This window comes from Eurosta solidaginis, unplaced genomic scaffold (genome assembly GCF_040869045.1).
Source record: "Eurosta solidaginis isolate ZX-2024a unplaced genomic scaffold, ASM4086904v1 ctg00001086.1, whole genome shotgun sequence".
Lineage (NCBI taxonomy): Eukaryota > Metazoa > Arthropoda > Insecta > Diptera > Tephritidae > Eurosta > Eurosta solidaginis.
The window spans coordinates 631,620-653,896 of NW_027136923.1; positions in this window are offsets into that span (position 1 = coordinate 631,620).

The window sequence follows — 22,277 nt, forward strand, 5'->3', positions numbered from 1 at the left end:
AGAAGAGACGTATGAAGTGATATCCATTCACGCTTCAGAGTCAGCATTTTATCGCAACGCACCGGAAAATCACCAGGCGGAAGCAACCACAAAGTCGCCACAACCGTACATCAGGGGATCGGACCCACGGCCGTTCCGACCCCTGTTAACCCATGAGTCAGAGTGGCGCGGAACCACGGCCTTCCCGCTCACTCCATACACGACACACGCGAAGTCATCCAATCAGCCACGAACGTCGACTGGCCATTCGGCCACGCCAGCGACATCGCACCAGTAATTCCACTTACAACGACAGCAACCACGAGCGTAGACTGGCCCCACGGCCGCGCCAGCTACCTCTCCGTACGACATTCCGTAACGGTAATCCCATCAGCAACACTACCTCGGGTCCCACGTTGCGACCGATGGCTAGTCTTACGCAGACTGCGATCGTGAAGGTGGAAGCCGGGGAGCGATTACATCTTATTCGTGCACTTATTGATGCATGTTCCCCCCGCACAACGATCGACCGGAGCCTGGCGCAGGACTTAGCACTGCCGACCACCCACGCCGCCGGAGAGCTCGGCTGTTTTATCCGATTCCGCGGGAAATACGGCAACAGCAAGACGGTGACGACCCACGCGGTGTGCATCCGCGATTTTCAGCGCGTCAGTCCATCGCACAGTATCGACTCCAGCACGGCGACTCCTTACGAGCATATCCGCCTGGCAGACCCGCAGTTTTATGCCTCCACACCGATTCGGCTGGTTCTTGGCGCCGACGTTATGCCGAGGTGATAACACCAGGAGTTTTGCCGCCCTCGTTTTGGCCCCTGCTCGCGCAGAGCACAATATTCGAGTTGGTGCTCTCGGCAACCCAGCCGATCTGACTTTCCCGCAGGAGCTAATTGAAAAGGTTTTGCATCTTCCTAACCTCATTCAGTTAAACCCAATTAAACATTAAAACCCTGTAATCGGGTGGGTACTACTACACCTTAGGGGTTACTTTTTAATATTATTATTATGTATTCATTACGGCCAGAAGCTTAATCCGTAAATTAGAATATATTACAGTTTCTATTTATTTATATATTTATTTATGGAGTGAAAAAAATATTTTGTTTCATACGTAACCAGCCTGGAGTCTTCAACATGTTAGCCTATTATTTAAGTTCATACATTTAAATTGTACGTTTTTTTTTAATAAATGGAGCCTTTCTTTAAACGGCAAGAAATATCAACACATATGTTTTCTTACTGCTTTTTTTATCCCTAGCTTTAGGCAACCATGGCTCCTCAACCTCTAACCAGGACGGGAAGAGTGGCGGATGACCGAGGCATCAGCAATCAAGCATGCACGTTATGCAACTCATCGTGCGTGCTGCCAAGCCGGCGGACTGGCCGTCGTTAGGTTAAGTTAGTTATAAGTTTTTTATTTTTTCCTCTTCTTTACGGTCGGTGATCCTTGGAGGACTGTGAGGTTGCGTACCGCAAGGGGGGCGGCATATTTAGGCCCAATGCCTAACTTTCACTTGATTGACGGCGCCCCTCCCTAATGTTTTAATAATATTTCCAGCCACCCACACTCACGCCGCACTTGTGCACATGCATGCGTTTCATACACATGCGTGTGTGTGTGTGCAGGTTGTCAGCACCCATGCACGTATACGTAGGGGTGGTTGTGTGTGTGGCCTTTTCCCCTCCTTAATACCAGAGGACTTTTTCGCGGCTTAGCGGTTGTCATCAACAGGACAACCGGCCTCCTTCTCGATTGACCGCCAAGCAGTTCACATCGCCCAGGATCGCCATCATTTGTACGTCAAGGTAAATCATATCATCATTGTACATTTCCTTTCAATTTAATTAAATACAATATTTTAACGAGGAAATCCTCTTTGTGTTTTCTTTTATTGTATTTCTGAGTGAACCTTCCCGAGATCGACCCTTGTGTGCCTACCCACTGACGGTTCCAGACGCACTCAGGCCGAACATTTTGGCGTTTTATCCGCTCTGATTATGATTTTGTGATTATCAGATGGCACACGATCGAGAGCGGTTTTGAACAATTTCACCAATTCATTGTTCTGATGAAAAAATCTTTGGAGATCGCAAATAGTCGCTCGTTTTGTATTTGAGCCAATTGTGCAACGTTCATCCAACTCACGATTTTCATCCCCGATAAAATATATTTGCAAAAATTTATGGTTAGCGTCAGGAAATGGTAACAATGCACCTGCTCGATGATAAATCTGACCTTGAATCTGTAATATGTATGCAATGTAATTTGATGTTGGATCAGAATCCTTAAAAACATTGTAGAAACTGTTACTTAGATCTACAGAACAATTAGATATTCCACATGAAATAATCACCTTAAATGTCGGCATAAGAATGTCTCTTATAATTTGTGTGGCTCCAAAAGAAGCAATTTGAAATGATGAATTGTATTCTTGTATATGATTCATAAAACGCTTCGACATTGGTGATCCTCCAAAAATCAATGAGTGTAATGGATCATGTGGAGTTTCAAATGCCGTCAATTTCACAATGCCATTAGCACAACACATGCCAGCCGTTTCACCCAGAAACTTAGCTGCTTTACAATGTGAACATTTCGAACTCATTAATCCAATATATCCATGCATACAGTAATCAATTTGCGGATCGTTATTAAAAGCAGCACGATACATATTTTCTAGAACACGACGTTGTATTTGTCTTGGTCGTGCTGAATTTCTTTGCCGCTGTGGTTCTGCAGATCTAGTTCGTGCATATCGTTCACGTCGTATTTCATTTTGTTGTGACAGGTCATTAATACTTTGCGCTCTTCTTTGAAGTAACATTCTGTTAGCACTCCGCGTACGTCAACCGATATTTTGACGTCTAGCTAGAAGCATTTTCTACAAGAGAAAGGAAAAAAATGCACTAAAACTCCATGTTCAGCGCAAGAAATTTAATTTAAGAAAAGCACATGTGAAAACAAAAAATGCGCGGTCGAAATACACCCACACGTATATGTCCAAAAGATAAAATGCAAATACAAACCGTGCAAAAAATTTGATGAAAAACACAATAAAATACGTGCGCACGATTAGATACAGTTGAAATCACTAAATGTATTCTGTAAAATGAACGAAGAAAGAACATTTGAAAAAATAAATTTGAAGAGAAAAACATGATACATCTTTGCCACAATTTTCTACTATGTTTTTGTGCAAAGATACGACATACTTCCCAATGTATTGTAAATATTGATATGAATTCAATTGAGAATGAAGAAATACTCAATTATCAATCGAAAACTACATAAATATTGAACACAGGTGTTGATTCTCCATAGTTCATAACAAAAAGACCTAATATCAATATACACCGAAAGTACTATGTGACAGATATGTTGTGTTGTGGTGTATCTCTTTCCATTGTATCTGAAAAATCGCTATTGCCAAATTGGCAGCCATGTTCATTGTTCATACTCTTGTCTAAGAAAACTCGATCAGATGCAGATGAATCAGTACAACACATCATAAATACATTTCTTCATTACATTTTATACTCAGCTGATCAGAGCTCACAGAGTATATTAACTTTGTTCGCATAACGGTAAACCGTAACTGCATAAACTAATGGAGATAGATATAGACTTCTATATATCAAAATTATCTAGGCGAAAAAAGAAATTCATTTAGCCATGTCCGTCCGTCCGTCTTTAAACACGATAACTTGAGTAAATTTTGAGGTATCTTGATGAAATTTTGTATGTAGGTTCCTGGGCACTCATCTCAGATCGCTGTTTAAAATAAACAATATCGGACCATAACCACGCCCACTTTTTCGATATCGAAAATTTCGAAAAATCGAATAAGTGGGATAATTCATTACCAAAAACGGATATACCGATTAAACTTGGTAAGTGCGTTGACCTTATGACGCAAAATAGAAAGTTATTAAAATTTTAGGCAATGGGCATGGCATCGCCCACTTTTAAAAGAAGGTAATTTTAAAGATTTGCAAGATGTAATTTCGCAATCGTTCAAGATATCATGATGAAATTTGGCAGGCACGTTTCTCCTATTACTATATGTGTGCTAAATAAAAATTAGCAAAATCGGATGACGAACACGCCCACTTAAAAAAAAAAAAATTTAAGTCAAATTTTAACAAAAAATTTAATCTTGATATTCGAGATTTTTTGTAAGTTTACAAACGGCGATGGTTACTAGGACATGTTTCTGAATTTCACTTCTTCATCAGCTAGCTTTTCGGGAGCTGAGCGTTGAACTCGAATCTCCAACATTCTTATCAGTGCAAAGGCAGATGCCTTTAGCTGCTAAGCCATATGAATGTCCCGTTGTTCGCTGTACAATTAGTACCTAAGAGTTGCCTTTTTGTTTATATTCGTTTTGATCACCATTAAGGCACATACACTCTGTATGTAGTTTATTCCTAATGGTGTGGATATGACTTTAAGGCGCGTTTGAAAGCTTAGTAACATTTGTTCGGATTTTTACAGTATTTGTTTTTAATACTTCCGCGGTTACTATTATATCAATATGATCAAATGTATTCAATTAGCGAGCTCTGCTTATATTGCTTTATAGAATGGTTTTTTGTTATTGATATTCGAGAAAAATTGTAAGTTTGCAAACGGCGATGGTTACAAGGACATTTTTCTTAGCTTCACGTCTTCATCATCTAGCTTTTCGGGAGCTGAGCGTTGAACTCGAATCTCCAACCTTCATATCAGTGCAAAGGCAGATGCCTTTAGCTGCTAAGCCATATGAATTTCCCTTTGTTCGCTGTACAATTGGTATCTAAGAGTTGCATTTTTGTTTATATTCCTTTTGATCACCATGTAGGCGCATACACTCTGTATGTAGTTTATTCCTAATGGTGTGGATATGACTTTTAGGCGCGCTTTTGAAAGCTTAGTAACATTTGTTCGGATTTTTACAGTATTTGTTTTTAATACTTCCGCTGTTACTAGTATATCAATATGATCATATGTATTTAATTAGCGAGCTTTGTTGATATTGCTTTATACAATGGTTTTTTGTTATTGATATTCAAGAAAAATTGTAAGTTTATATACGGCGATGGTTACTAGGACATGTTTCTGAATTTCACTTCTTCATCAGCTAGCTTTTCGGGAGCTGAGCGTTGAACTCGAATCTCCAACATTCATATCAGTGCAAAGGCAGAGTTCAACGCTCAGCTCCCAAAAAGCTAGCTGATGAAGAAGTGAAATTCATAAACATGTCCAGTAACCATCGCCGTTTGTAAACTTACAATTTTTCTCGAATATCAATAACAAAAAACCATTGTATAAAGCAATATGAGCAAAGCTCGCTAAATAAATACATATGATCATATTGATATAATAGTAACAGCGGAAGTATAAAAACAAATACTGTAAAAATCCGAACAAATGTTACTAAGCTTTCAAAAGCGCGCCTAAAAGTCATATCCACATCATTAGGAATAAACTACATACAGAGTGTATGTGCCTACATGGTGATCAAAAGGAATATAAACAAAAAGGCAACTCTTAGAGACCAATTGTACAGCGAACAAGGGGACATTCATATGGCTTAGCAGCTAAAGGCATCTGCCTCTGCACTGATATGAATGTTGGAGATTCGAGTTCAACGCTCTGCTCCCGAAAAGCTAGCTGATGAAGAAGTGAAATTCAGAAACATGTCCTAGTAAACATCGCCGTTTGTAAACTTACAATTTTCCTCGAATATCAATAACAAAAAACCATTGTATAAAGCAATATGAGCAAAGCTCGCTAATTAAATACATATGTACATATTGATATAATAGTAACAGCGAAAGTATTAAAAACAAATACTATAAAAATCCGAACAAATGTTACTAAGCTTTCAAAAGCGCGCCTAAAAGTCATATCCATACCATTAGGAATAAACTACATACAGAGTGTATGTGCCTACATGGTGATCAAAACGAATATAAACAAAAATGCAACTCTTAGAGACCAATTGTACAGCAAACAACGGGACACTCAAGGCATCTGCCTTTGCACTGATATGAATGTTGGAGATTCGAGTTCAACGCTCAGCACCCGAAAACCTAGCTGATAAAGTGAAATTCAGAAACATGTCCTAGTAACCATCGCCGTTTATAAACTTAAAATTTTTCTCGAATACCAATAACAAAAAACCATTGTATAAAGCAATATGAGCAAAGCTCGCTAATTAAATACATATGATCATATTGATATAATAGTAACAGCGGAAGTATTAAAAACAAATACTGTAAAAATCCGAAAAAATGTAACTAAGCTTTCAAAAGCGCGCCTAAAAGTCATATCCACACCTTTAGGAATAAACTACATACAGAGTATATGTGCCTACATGGTGATCAAAAGGAATACAAACAAAAAGGAAAATCTTAGAGACCAATTGTACAGCAAACAACGGGACATTCAAGGCATCTGCCTTTGCACTGTTATGAATGTTGGAGATTCGAGTTCAACGCTCAGCTCCCGAAAAGCTAGCTGATGAAGAAGTGAAATTCAGAAACATGTCTTAGTAACCATCGCCGTTTGTAAGCTTAAAATTTTTCTCGAATATCAATAACAAAAACCCATTGTATAAAGCAATATGAGCAAAGCTCGCTAATTAAAAAAATGTAATATCTTTATAGTATATAAGTAAATTATGTCAACTTCAGTAATGATATGGTGCAACAAAATACAAAAATAAAAGAAAATTTAAGAATGGGCGTGGCTCCGCCCTTTTTCATTTAATTTGTCTAGGATACTTTTAATGCCATAAGTGGAACAAAAAATTACCAACCCTTGTAAAATTTGAAAGGGGCTTAGATTCTAGGACGATAACTCTTTTCTGTGAAAAGGGCGAAATCGGTTGAAGCCACGCCCAGTTTTTATACACAGTCGACCGTCTGTCCTTCCGCTCGGCCGTTAACACGATAACTTGAGCAAAAATCGATATATCTTTACTAAACTTACTTCACGTACTTATTTGAACTCACTTTATCTTGGTATAAAAAATGGCCGAAATCTGACTGTGAGCACGCCCACTTTTTCGATATCGAAAATTACGAAAAATGAAAAAAATGCCATAATTCTGTGTCAAATATGAAAAAAGAGATGAAACATGGTGATTGGATTGGTTTATAAACCAAAAAATAAATGTAAGGCGCGATAACCTCCGAAGAGATCCAAGGCCGTGCTTCTCTTCCAATTTGCGTCGTGCTCCTCTTAATTTTCCCTACAAATTGGCCGGACGGGACCTACATGTTTTATGCCGACTCCGAACGGCATCTGCAAGGCAGATGAGTTTTCACTGAGAGCTTTTCATGGCAGAAATACACCCGGAGCGCTTGCCAAACACTGCCGAGGGGCGACCCCGCTTAGAAAAATTTTCCTCTAATTTAAAAACCTTATTTCTAAAATTTTGATGTTGCTTTGCCCGGGAGTGGAACCCAGGGCATACGGTGTGCTAGGCGGAGCACGCTACCATCACACCACCGTGGCGTGATTGGATTGGTTTATTGACGCAAAATATAACTTTAGAAAAAACTTTGTTAAATGGGTGTGACACTTACCATATTAAGTAGAAGAAAATGAAAAAGTTCTGGAGGGCGAAATCAAAAGCCCTTGGAATCTTGGCAGGAATACTCTTTGTGGTATGACATATATAAATAAATTAGCGGTACCTGACAGATGATGTTCTGGGTCACCCTGGCCCACATTTTGGTTAATATCTAGAAAACGCCTTCACATATACAACTAAGGGCCACTCTCTTTAAAAGCCCTCATTAATACCCTTAATTTGATACCCATATCCTAAAAACACATTCTAGAGTCACCCCTGGTCAACCTTTATGGCGATATCTCGAAAAGGCGTCCACCTATAGAACTAAGGTCCACTACCTTTTAAAATACTCATTAACACCTTTGATTTGATACCCATATCGTACAAACACATTCTAGAGTCACCCCTGGTACACCTTTATGTCGGTATCTCGAAAAGGCGTCCACCTATAGAACTAAGGCCCACTCACTTTTAAAATACTCATTAACACCTTTCATTTGATACCCATATCGTACAAACACGTTCTAGAGTCACCCCTGGTCCACCTTTATGGCGATATCCCGAAAAGGCGTTCACCTATACAACTAAGGCCCACTCCCTTTGAAAATACTCATAAGCACCTTTCGTTTGATACCCATATCGTACAAACACGTTCTAGAATCACCCCTTGCCAACCTTTATGGCGATATCTCGAAAGGCATCCACCTATAGAACTAGGGCCCACTTCCTTTTAAATAATCATTAACAGCTTTCATTTGATACCCGTATCGTACAAACGCATTCTAGAGTCACCCCTGGTCCACCTTTATGGCGATATCCCGAAATGGCGTCCACCTATAGAACTATGACCCACTCCCTTTTAAACTACTCTTTAATACCTTCCATTTTATACCCATGTCACACATACACATTCCAGGTTTACCCTGGGTTCATTTTCCTACATTGTGATTTTCTCTTATTTTGTCTCCAAAGCTCCCAGCTGAGTATGTAATGTTCGATTACACCCGAACTTAGCCTTCCTTACTTGTTTTTTAATTTTTACATTCTTAAGGCATCAGATTAAAAAAGTTAGTAAGCTTGTAGGAACAACAATTTTCGGGACGCTTGTGAATATATTCGTTTAACTAGAGGGATCCATGAGTTAGGTTACCAAATAGTTGTAGCGATATTGATTCGAAAACAGGTGGGCGAATGCTTCTAATGTTGACTTGGTCCGTATTTCGAAGAAACATTGTATATGTAAATCTTATGGCTATCAGATTTGGTAGTCGTAAATTTGCAAGTTGAATGGCAACAGTCAACGATTCTGTATATTCGTTTTCCCAATAAGTGATTTCTCGTCGTGAAAGAAGATTGAACACTTTGCGCCGAACCGTTGTTTGTTGGGACAGTTGTGTAATGAAGAGATATTGTAATTGTTCAGTAAGGAAGCGACCATTAGAAAAGAACCAGTTGAAATTTTCGGAATGTCGGGTTTTGATTTCGAGAAATCTAATATTGACCGAAATAATGCGTCAGCGCTTCGTCGTAAAAAATACGATGAACTCGATATTCTTGAATTCTTGTTGCCAAAATCCCATCCAAAAATGAATTTGCCGATGCGAAATGTATGACATCTTCATCAGAATCCAGTCGGTCAGCAATTTCCAAGATTATTTCAACTGTATTCATGGTTGTTTCTGAAGAAAAGCAAAGCAATTCTAATACAATGTTGTTTCTTTGACACAACAAAATCACAATTAATAAGTTTAGTGGGACATTACTCACCAAATTGAAACACAGCATATACCGAATTTACTTAAATCCAGTTCATTTATATTTTTTCACAGCTTTTATGAAAAAAAAAAAAAAAACAAAACAAACGACTTTTTTTTTCGTTTGGTTTTCACTTGAGAAATGCCGAACGTCAAATTATAATTCTAGAAACGTCAATTCCATTGAATAATGCAAAATGGAAATAAGCACCACCTATTCCATTTCATGAAATAACGCAAATATATAAATAAGCGCCATCTATTGGTATGAAACTTAGCTGTAGCTTGGTGTGATATATCTCATGAACCACTTAACCAAATTCAATCAAACTTTACAGAAACCATCTGCATGATAGCCCAAATATACCGTAGAAATTTTGTTGAATTTGGTGGAGCCGGTCTCAAATTATAAAATAACACCACAAATGTGCACTTATTTATATATATATAGATAAACTGTCATTTTTGCCGCTTTTTTACGGCTTGTAGCTTAAAATTTCATAAAATTTCATCAAATACTTACGTTTACGTTATATATTGTTGAGATACGTGATTCGGTGTCATAGGTTTTAGATGCAGACCAAAAAAAATGTTAAACTTTGCATCCTCACACAAAGTACCTACCTATTTTTATACCTTTCATGAAAATTAAATGGTATATTAATTTCGTCACGAATACCAAAATTGTAAGTCCTTAAAGGAAAATAGGTAAACCCACCATTAAGTATACCGAAATAATTAGGATGAAGAGCTGAGTTGATTTAGCCATGTCCGTCTGTCTGTCTGTCTGTTTGTATGCAAACTAGTCCCTCAATTTTTGAGATACCTTGTGAGGACCAAACACTGACATCAAATTTGACATACACAACATTGTCACAGAAAAATAAAGCTGAGCGAAACAGCCAAACACACAACATTATAACCACAACACAAGGTCGAGCGAAGCCAGTAACATCCAAATTAATCACCGCAACATGAGGCTGACCGAAGCCAGCAGCACGATCACACGATAAATATAGTATGTCTACAGCAAGTCAAACACACGAATACAACACGCAATATACTAGGCCATACCAACGCCAATCGCAGCATCAAACAACAATATCCCCAAATCATGCGACAACAACAACTACAGCTTCTACCGACACACGACCGATCGTAACAACTTGGTCGCAACAAGTCGGCGAGCAAACCAAAATCATCAACACATTGATTATTTTCGATTCAAGCTATAATAGCACGACCATAGCCAGAAGTGAGTTAGTCAGCACGGAGCCGTGGCACAGTGTTTCGTGTAGAACAAGCTAGCTGGACCAAAACAAAGTTGTTATTCCAAGAAAAGTGTAATGAGAAATGAAAGAAAACAAACAAAATAACGGGATTTTTGCTTTTTTTTTGAGACTTTTGCTCATATATATTGAGTAATTGAAGTAAGAAGGCAGGAGTGGCCGTAAAATGCATTGATTAATTTGCAAAATTCTTGTTGAATATTAAGATTCATATTTCTTTTAAGTGAACACTTTTACATAATTTTTTTGATGGATTCTAAGCTCGAAGGTAAGTAAAATTTTTTAATAGTAATTCTTTCATAATTAGAGTATTTTCAATATATTTAACATTCCGTTATTAAGAAGAAAAGGCATTTTTTCCCTATATTTTTAAATTTAGGGACAAAAAAGTTACATACATCCCCAGACATCCGGGCTCAATTTTACATATGTTATAGTCGCAAGTATTCTCTAATAGTTGAAAGAAAAAACCATTGCTCATTCTTTGCACATCTAGTTAAATTTTTTTTTTTTGTAGATTTAGTTATCTCTACATATCAAATAGGATGTATGTACGTACCAGCTCCGACGAGATATTTTAACCTTTAAAGCTGATCTACAAACGGCAAAACCAATTCCCTGGTACAGGGAACAAACACGTAGCCCTAAAACATACAAAAATAAACGCGCAAGGTCAACAAGAGCACACCAAAAGCAAAAAGGTGAAGATCATTGACTTCAACCTGCCACGCACCAGTCACCAAGGCATAAAAACAGGACATACAATGGATTGATGAAGATAAACCAAAACCAGGTTTCGGCAATACCAATGACGGCAACACTTCTCGTAGTTTTTTCGAAAATTCTGAGGCTAGTGCTGAGATTACGGGATTGGATGTAACGCTCATCAAAAGATTCGACACCCTTCTTCGCGCATTAGCATCTGGGTACAATATAAATATCCAAAGATTTGAAAAATTTGCGGTCGAGACTAAAAAACTATACATAGATCTCTATCCATGGTTTAATATGCCTGTTACAGTTCATAAATTCTTAGTAGGTAGGTAGGTTGAACTGGCCGGTCCATGAGGACCTCACATAGACTGATTGAGTCCGTAGTGTTACCAGAAGTTTGTTTTAACGACCAAACTGAAAAACCCTATCAAAAACCAGGACCTATGTTATAAAATAACTCCGTCCTCTTGGCAAATACTAGAAGCTTCCTAGGACTTAAGCCACTTGCTGCTTCTAGATCTGACAGCTGTATCACTCCTAATAGCTGGAGTCTTAGCCTTGAACCCACGCCTTTTCTGCTTGGTCGATCAAGTGCACCTCTCGAATTTGCTTAATCTCGCCCAATCTAATTGGGACGTCTACGGAGCAAGCTTCAAGGGATGCGCCCTTTTTAGCTAATTCGTCCGCTTTTTCATTCCCATCTATTCCCATATGCCCTGGGACCCAATATAGATGTATGCTTCTCCCTGTCCCGATTCTCTCCAGAGACTGCTTACACTCTAACACGCATCTAGATGCTGTGCTATGCGAGATTATTGCCTTAATTGCTGCTTGACTGTCAATATAAAAGTTAACACGGATGCAGCTTAAGCTATTCTCTTCCAGGGTTTCTACTGCTTTGGTTACGACTAATATTTCCGCTTGGAAAACGCTACAGTAATCCGGCAGCCTGTAGGATCTGCTTAATTCCGGATCAGCGCAGTATACCGCAGACCCTACTCCTGCCACTATTTTGGAACCATCGGTGTACACATGTATCGCCTCGTCCACCATTTGCGCACCCTTGCGCCAACCGTCCACCTCTATTGTGGCCTTAAGATCTCCCTCAAAGTGCAGGTAGGGAATCATGTAGTCTGTTCGTCTTGTGACTGAGGACGCTATACTACTATGGCCATATGGTCGGCGCTCAAGCTGCCCCGAAGCATCGAGCCTGGTTGCGGTCATTAACGCTTTGTTCTTTGCTACCAGGTCTACAGGTGGAATGTGCAGAATGGCATACAGTGCAGCCGTCGGGGTTGTTTTCAGGGCTCCCGTAATGCAAAGCATCGATAGTCTGCATACCCCCTCTAATTTTTGAGGTATGTTGTTTTTTGTGTGGCTTTCCACCAAACAAGAACTCCATAGTATAGAATAGGGCTTACAATCGCTGTAAAAACCCAATGAGAAAGAGAGGGCGATAGGCCCCACGTACACCACAGCATTCTTTTACATGCATAGAGTGCCGTTGAGGCCTTCTTGACCCTCTCCTCCAAGTTGAGCTTCCATGACAGCTTACTGTCTAGGATGATTCCTAGATATTTTGTGCAAGGTTTATCCTGTAAGGTCACCGCTCCTAACTTAGGCCTGGTCCAATTTGGGACCTTGTACCTCTTTGTAAACAAGACCATATCCGTCTTCTCCGCATTGACTTTCAGCCCGATATTTGATGCCCAGGTATGAATATCCCGAAACGCCCGATCCATCAAAGAACTAATCGTTGGAAGGCATTTTCCACTTATGACAATTGCAACGTCATCTGCGTAAGCCGCAAGTTTTACGGGTCCCTCATCGAATTGCCTGAGCAGTTGGTTGATGACCAGTGTCCACAGCAGGGGTGATAGCACTCCTCCCTGCGGCGTGCCCCTGTCCACTGATTTCGTGGCCTCGTACAATCCCCATTGTGATGTAATCTTTCTGCAATTTAACATGCAGCCGATCCATCTGATTAAGGCAGGATGTACTTTAATGTAATTAAGACCATCCATAATCGCCCATTTTGCAACATTATTGAAAGCCCCGGCAATGTCCAAGAAGACTCCTAGAGCATACTCCTTATATTCCAGGGATTTCTCTATGCTTATTACCACCCTATGCAATGGCGTGTCTACCGACTTGCCTTTGGTGTACGCATGCTGTGTTGTGGAGAGCAGCTTTTTATCCACGTTGGACTTTATGTACACATCTATCAGCCTCTCAAAGGTTTTGAGCAGAAATGATGTTAAGATAATGGGTCTATAGTCTTTGGGATACACGTGACCGATCTTCCCCGCCTTTGGTAGAAAAGCTACACGAGCAGTTCTCCAAGAGTGCGGTACATGATTCAGTCTTATGCACCCATCGAATATTATTTTAAGCCATTCCACGACCGCCCCACTTGAGACTTGTAGCATGGCCGGGAATATACCATCTGGGCCCGGCGGTTTAAACTTAGAAAACGTCTTCACTGCCCACTCGATCTTGGTATCGGTCACCAAGCCCGGCACCACTAGCTCCGTGATCGAAGTGTGAGTGATGTCTGCTGGTTCTTTTAAACCGTCTCCCGATGGGAAATGTGTATCGAGAAGCACCTCAAGGGATTCCTCACTATCACGTGACCATTCCCCGTTCTCTTTCTTTATTAGTCCCTGGACTATGTTTCCCTTTGCTAGGACTTTTTTCAACCGTGCTGTTTCACTGGAGCACTCTATGTCCGTACAGAAACTTTTCCATGAGTTTCTCTTCGCCCTGGTAATTTCACGCTTGTAGATCCTCAGTAGATCCCTGTACTCGTCCCGACACGCTTCGCTTTCCGCGGTCTTTGCGAGTTTAAACATTTCTTTTACCTGTCTTCTTAGAAGACTCAGCTCATTGCTCAACCATGGCGGCTTTGCTTTTCCTCTGAATCTTCTTAGAGGGCAAGCTTTGTTATACGCAGTCATAAGCGTCCTTGTTAGGAATTCATTCGACTCCTCCAGTTCCTCTACATTAGCAACCTCTTTGGGTTGTCCCAGTTTCGTTTCTACATGTTTCTGGAATTTAGTCCAATTCGTTGCCCTAGGGTTTCTAAAGCTTCCTCCCTTCTCTACCCTCTTTAGTGGGATGCTGAAGCTTATAGACGCATGGTCGGAGAAGGATGGTCTATCGAGAACCATCCAATCATACCTTGATATATCACGCTCGGAGCTCAATGTAATATCCAGAACATTGCTGGATGTTGGACCAATGTATGTAGGAACATTTCCCCTGTTGGCTATCTGCAAATTGGTTTGCAGGATGTAACAAAATAGAGATTCGCCTCTCTCGTTCGTATCTGCTCCTCCCCACGCATTGTGGTGCGCATTTGCATCTGCGCCTATGACCAACCGCCCTTTGCGCCCTTCCTCCTGTACTAGCCTTTTGCACTCCATCGGTGGAACCTCCGCAGCATGGGCCATGTAGCAGGACGCCAGGTTAAATGCCTGCTTATTCTTTTGCTCAACGGCCACCGCTACGAGATCCTCGGTGGTGTAATTAGGCAGCATATATGAATGCAGCTGTTTCCTTACCATTACTACAGCTCGCACCCGTCCTTCCGTTTGTGCGTAGTAAACGCCAAACCCGCGCGCGCTAAGTCCAGAAACCTTTCCTCCCGATGAGAGCCACGGCTCCTGGATCAGCGCCACGTCAAACGAACCCTCCTCAAGGGTTAGGAGGAGTTCGCTCGACGCCACTTTACTGTGTTGGAGGTTTATCTGTAGGACTCGCAGCACCATTGGGCTGTTTGTCCCCCTCCAGCACCTTCGTCTTGACGTCGTCGTCCTCCTCTTGCCCTTTTGGTTTAGAGTATTCGAGGCCCCCTTCAGCCCCTCGTGAATGTTGTGCCGTGTGTTCCTCTGTGCGAGTCACAGCACCATTTAGCGGTTGGTCCTCTTCTAGCACGTTCGTGGTGACGTCGGGGACCTCCACCTGTCTTTTTTCCCTTAGGCTTCTGAGGTCCTTTTCGACTTCGCCCACTTCCAGCGTGTTAGGATTTTTATCCTCGGGACTTCTTTTCCTGAGTCGCATGTAAATTTTGCCAGTGCCAAAGGACATTTTGCCAAGCTGCGTGTACAAAATATCCTCCGCCTGCTTGTTTATTTGGAAGATGTAGAACTGACCATCCTCGGTAGGCCGAGATACAGTAAGTACCTTCCAATCCTGTGTCGGTATGTTCGGATTCTGGTTCAGCAGAAGTCGCAGTGTATCCTCCGACTTCATCACGCATGGTATCCATACCTTAACTTTTGGTACCGTGGGGATTTGTGCTTTATCCACCACCTCAAACCGCGCGTTCGTGCCTTGTCTTTGGAGGTTTGGAACGACTTCCTCCAGCCACCGCAAGCTCGCGATGTTGTCGCACGCTATCATCTTCACACCATTATACCATCCCCCCGAATCAAAGGTTGGAAGGGGCTTACTTGGTTGTTCCCGCATCATTTTAAGCATTAAGCTAATAAGCTCCCTTTCCACAGATCTCCACCTTTCAGTAGTCATTTGTCCGAACGGACTGCTACGATCAACCAGCGCCACAGTCAGTGACTGCTTTGCCACATCACTCATCTTCTCGGGAAAAGCAGGAGTCTTAGTGTTATCTCCCTTTGGAACCTCCGAGAACACCGGAGTCTTCGCGTTAACTCCCTTTAGCGCCTCCGAGAAAGCCGGAGTCTTAGCGTTATCTCCCTTTGGCTTATCTCCTACCTCCGTAGTTGGAACTTCCCTCTGACTGGCAGCTTTCGAGGTAGTTGCTACCTAGCTATTGGAACCCATCTCTCTTACAGCTTTGGGCCTACTTGTCTTGTCTATGCGACTGCCCTGCCTCGCGGCTCTAGGACTGGGTCCTTTCTGCCTCTTGAAAGCAGGCTTGTCGCCTTCTGCCGAACGTTGCCACTTCATTCTGCCATTCGACGCTTCTTCCTCCTCGTACCGGTTGCAGAACCGAGGGTTTCTCGCAGCAAACCTTTTGAACTGCCTTCGACCTACTTCTACCGCTTCATGGGCCCATTCCAAGCGCTCGATCTCCACTTCTGTTGGGTCGACCACTGCTCCCAAGCGTTGTACAATTCTTAGTGCTGCACGGTACTGCGAGAGAGCTCTTTTACTTCCTCTGCTCCGTACCCTTCTCCACTCTTCTACTCCGTTTTCATTTATGTGCTTCTCCAACACGGAGTTCATTGAATCAGCACTACTCTCGCTCCCCGAGTCCGACGCATCGCTTACTTCGTATTTGTCGTCCTTGGATTGCGACTCAGTCCTCCTCTTTACATCCTCCTTATTACATTCAGGTAATGAGTTGTTCATCTTGGTCGTACGACCACCTGCCCGACAAGGCGGGCTCAGCGGTCCAGTATTATATACGGGGAAAGAACCGTTCGCCACAGCAGCGCCCCTTACTGCGGTAAGGCCATAACTACTTCCCGAGATGGCCCGGTATCGGGAAGGCTCCGTTCGAATACAGCCGAATTTATCCCCTGGCTGCAAATCGTCCAATAGGCACGGTCCGCACCGTCACCGACATCCCGCCGCCCTCCTATGAGGCGAAACGGCGTGGATGTCAGTCCTAAACAGCTCCGCCTCATAGTCGGGCGCTATGGAGTTCGGCTAAGCCCTCACACCAACGACAAGGTGCCTACCCTAGTGAGGCATAAATTCTTAGTGCATAGTACTGAAATTATAAAATCAGCAATTTTACCTATTGGTCAACTTTCCGAGGAAGCACAGGAAGCCCGTAACAAAGATTTGAGACGATTCAGGGATTATAACACATAAAAGCAGACGCGTGAAGCCACGAATAGAGATCTTATGAATATGTTGCTTATAACATCGGATCCTTTAGTTAACAGTTTTATGGAGATACCTAAGAAAAAATTTTAAAGTCTGACTTCAGAAGTCTTAAATTTATTGTCCCCCGATAATGTTGAGGAGTCAATAAATACCCCAGCTGTTTCAAGCTTTCACAGTAGTGTTGCTGATGTTCATGACTACTCCACAAGTGGCTCATCCAATGAAAGTGATGATAGCGAATAATAACATAATTATAAAAGATAACCTACCCTATAACTTTTTGTTAGATCAGGTTTTATTCAATTTAAATCTATTGTCTTTTCTACTTTGTATGATACTTTACTGTTAAGTTTTTGTTATTATTATTATTGTAATTCACTTTTACATTCCTGACTGGTACTATAAAATAATTCTGTAAAAATTTTAGTGCCAGGATAAATACTCAAATAAATACAAAATACAATCAAATGTGACCCCCACAACATTGTCACAGCAAAATAAAGCTGAGCGAAACAGCCACACATACAACATTATAACCACAACATAAGTTCGAGCGAAGCCAGCAAAACATCCAAATTAATCACCGCAATATGAGGCTGACCGAAGCCGGCAACATGATCACACAATAAACATAGTGTCAAGTCAAACACACGAATACAACACGCAATAGAATAGGTCAATCGCAACACCAACAACAGTATCCCCAAGTCATGTGAAAACAACAACTACAGCTTCTACTGACACACGACCGATCGTAACAACACGTCGAGGAGCAAACCAAAATCATCAACACATTGAATATTTTCGATTCAAGCTATAATAGCACGACCATATCCAGAAGTGAGTTAGTCAGCACGGAGCCGTAGTGGTGAACAGTTCTAGCTGAACAGTGAAAGCTCGTAGTTAGGGTTTTACCAGTGCGAGACATCGTTACTCAGGTTAGAAGCGAACTGAGCAAAGCCAAGCTTTAGGTTGCGCACGCCGCCACCACCAACCGTGAGTCGCTATATAAAACCGCGAGTGGACGCCGCAGTGGTAAAAGTGACGCCGACGTCGACACAGTCAGCCAACCGCGCCAGCAGCAGAGCCATCGACGAGGATACACGCAGCTGGGCCAATTACCGAACCATCGGCGCCGACGCAGCCCACCGCGCCAACACCAGCAACATCGACGCCAACAAACGGTATAGCCCGGCGCTGTGATCACTGTTCGGATCTACGAACGGAAGTTGATAGCTCGTAGTTAGGGTTTTACCAGTGCGAGACAACATCACCCGACGTAGACGCAGACTGAGCGGTGCGTGAGTGTGCGGGCTTTCCCCCTCTCACTTAACGGTTAGGGCTGCGCTCCGCCGACTCATCACAGTCGACCGCGAGGTGACCAGTAAGGCACCGCAGCGCCATCCCCGCCAAACAAACAGTATAGACAGGCACGGTGATTACTCTTCGGATCTACGGATGGAAGGTGATAGCTCGTAGTTAGAGTTTTACCAGTGCGAGACATCACCACCGGACGTAGACGCAGACTGAGTGGTGCGTGAGAGTGTGGTTTTTCCCTCGCTCAATTAACGCCCAAAGCTACGCTCCACCGATTCATCACCGTCGACCCTGGGGCGACCGGTAAGGCGCTACAAACTGCAACGCCAGCGTCACCACGCCGCCAACGAGCGCCCCAGTAAGCTGACTAAATACCAAGCATGACGCTAGCGTCAACGCCTCACCAACGAGCGTCCTCAGTGACCGCTTACTCTCTCATTTCGGGCGACCACAGTGGCCGAATACACATAATCGTCGAGCGTCCTCAGCGGAGAAATAATAACCGCGGTGCCGACGTCAACGCGCCATCAGCGAGCATCCGCAGAAGCCGCATACACATACCATCGAGCATCCTCAGCGGCGAAACAATAACCGCGGCGCCAACGCATCAGAAATAACGACCGCGGTACCAACATCAACACGTCATCAACGAGCATCCGTAGTGACCGCATATACATTAACATCGAACGTTCTCAGCGGCGAAATACTAACCGTGACGCCAAAGTCAACTAGTCACCAACGAGCGTCCCCAGTGACCGCTTACTCTTTCATTTCGAGCGTCCCCAGTGGCCGCTTACACGTAATCATCGAGCGTCCTCAGCGGCGAAACAATAACCGCGGCGCCAACGCCAACGCATCAGAAATAACAACCGCGGCGCCAACATCAACGCGTCATCAACGATCATCCGTAGTGACCGCATATACATTATCATCGAACGTTCTCAGCGGCGAAATACTAACCGCGACGCCAACGTCAATGCGTAAATCAACGAGCGTCCTCAGAGACGGCATACTCAGCGCGACAGCCAACGGCGCGGCGAATGAACTTGAATAAAGTAATAAAGTACGACTTGGAAAAGGGCCCCACAGTATAAATTTATTGTAAGGAACCCTGGACACGGCGAGTATACCCCAGCACTTTAATAAGAAGCATCAATGCACAGGGAAAGCTTCGTTACAATTGGCGCCCGAGCAGGGACTTTCCAAGTCGTATAACTAACCAATTAGAGGGAAAGATCCGCGAAAAAAAATGTGTTAACGAGATGAGTGAGCCACTCGATACAACGTGGCTGGATAACGTCGCCAAAAAGCAGCTGGTGGCCATAGCCCAAGAGATAGACATTGAACACACAGGCACAACGCGGGAGATCTGAAAACTGATAGTCCTAACAATTTCCAAGGCACCGACCGACTCCGAGATATACGCAAAATTCATATCTATGGAGGGCACACACAGGGTCGCAGAAACCAACTCAGAGAACGAGAGTGGATTAAAGATACCAATGCCACCGACTCGAAGTGGAAAGGGAGCGAGAGGTCCCACAAAGACACCGGAACCGACCCAATTTACGTTTTCCACACAGAACCTACAACCAACACCCCAGTGCCCACCCGTAGCGAACACCGTAAACCCCAACGATGTGATAGCCCAAGTGTAATCTCCGACTTACCGATGTGGTACGCCATCTCATGCTACCCCACGTGCTGCTTATACCTTGGAGCGCGCCTCCTCCATATTGTGGCCATATCCTTCTTTGGCTTTCTTAGTGGGTGGTCTTATCCGCCAAACACACATTTCAAAAGTTTTAAATTTTAGTTTTTACACAATTACTTTTTATTTTTTATCAACGAAACAATCACGTTCGTCGTGTGCTTTATGTTCGGTCTTCAATTAATAAATTTCCGTGCCACTCGTCAAAAATGTCTATATGTATATGTCGTTTTTATTGCGTGACGTGGGCCGTAGCTGTATTTGACAGGCGCGGGCAGTTGGCAACGCGCATGTCAAATACAGCTAAAGCTCCACGCACATAAACTACATTATAACTGATGATTATTTTCCTTATATCACCCTTTTTGGGGAAAAGAAGAATTGACAAAGTGATCAGTTTTGTTACATTCTTCTTGCCCATAAACTTGTAAAAATTGTTGCGAACAAACGAATACATATTTATATTAGGGTGTACCTCCCCTTTTTGATTCGTTGGTTCGGAACCATTTTTATTATTAATTGAAAAAAGATTTTATACATCGAATACTCAAATTGTAGTTACATTTTTATAGTTCATTGTAACTTAAATAAAAGGTATAAATATTAATAATATTTTAATTTACGACAAAATATGTTGAATGTTTTTTTTTATTTTTTGTAAATATTTGTGTTTTATATATTCAGTTTAAAGTTTAACATTTTGTATTACATATTAAATATGTATTTTTGTGTTATGAACAATTTTTATAAAAAAAGTTTTTTTTTTTGCAATATACAAAATTTGTGTTATTTTCTCTTTTTTTTTGTTTTAACAGTTTTTAAGCGTTCGTGGCTGCTTAAATGCTAGTAAGAAAATTTTGGATTTGTTTTTCAATCAGATTTGAAGTAAAAGTATTGAAGTAATGTTAATTTACTTTACTTAGGCGGTTTTTATGTACCACTTTTCTTTGTTTTTAACTTCATGGAAAATAGTTACGTTGGGTTCGTTAATTTTGGTTATAATAAACGGACCTTGATAAATATTTTCGTGTTTATGATGTGGTTCTTTTTGTAAAAGTACTTTATCTCCAATTTTTACAATTAAAGGTCGTGCCGTTTTATCGTACAGATTTTTACTTTGTAATTTATTTTTATTAATTAGATTTTGTGCCATTTTGTGTGCTTTCTGCATCCTAAACTTAACTTATTTGGCATAGTTTTCGACATTTTAAATTGGGTAAATTTTTTCTTTTGTCAATTCATTAGGCAAAGTTGCCTTTTTCCCAAAGACTAACTCGAAAGGAGAAAACTGATTGTCGAAAACTGTGCTACTCGTAGTAGTGTGTAGGAAAGTAAAGTATTTTAAATAAACATCCCAATCAGAAAAAGTATCTTTTAAATATGCTCGTAAGTATTCATTAAAAACTCTATGATTACGTTCAATCGTGCCAACAGTTTCGTGATGGTATGCAGTTGAAAAATTATGTTCAATATTTAGAAGTTTAGTTAATTCTTCGAATAATTCATTTTTAAATTCTGTACCTAAATCTGATTTTTTGGCATTCATTGTGCCGTAAGTTAAAATGAAGCCTTAAAAGATTGCTGAAGCGATTGTTTTTGCCGATTTGTCTGGCACAGCGACTGTTACCAGGTATTTAGTCATGTCGCAAATCATGTTAAGTGCGAACTTGTTACCATATTTGGACTCAGGTAGGGGTCCTATTGTGTCAATTACTAGTATATCAAATGGTTTACAAGGAGTTGGTGTTAAAACAAGTTTTTCTTTTGTTTTAGGTTTGACCTTGTTTAAAAGACAATCATTACCATTTTTGATATATCACGAGTCATATCTTTCCAATAAAATTTTTTTCGCAGTTTTGCGTAAAGTCTTTTCATTACGCAATGTCCACCAGAAATGGGATCATTATGGTAAATTTTCATTAGCTTTAATTTTGTATCCTCATCTGTTACTGTCTCCACTGGATCTGTTAAAATAATTTCTAATGATTTTAAAATTTTATTTCCAATATTTTTGAAATTTGTAATAGTATAATGTTCGAACAAAATATCGTTTTTAGGCCATTCAATATGTTTAATTTTGTGTTTGGCGGCTTCTGATTCAAGCCTCGAAAGTA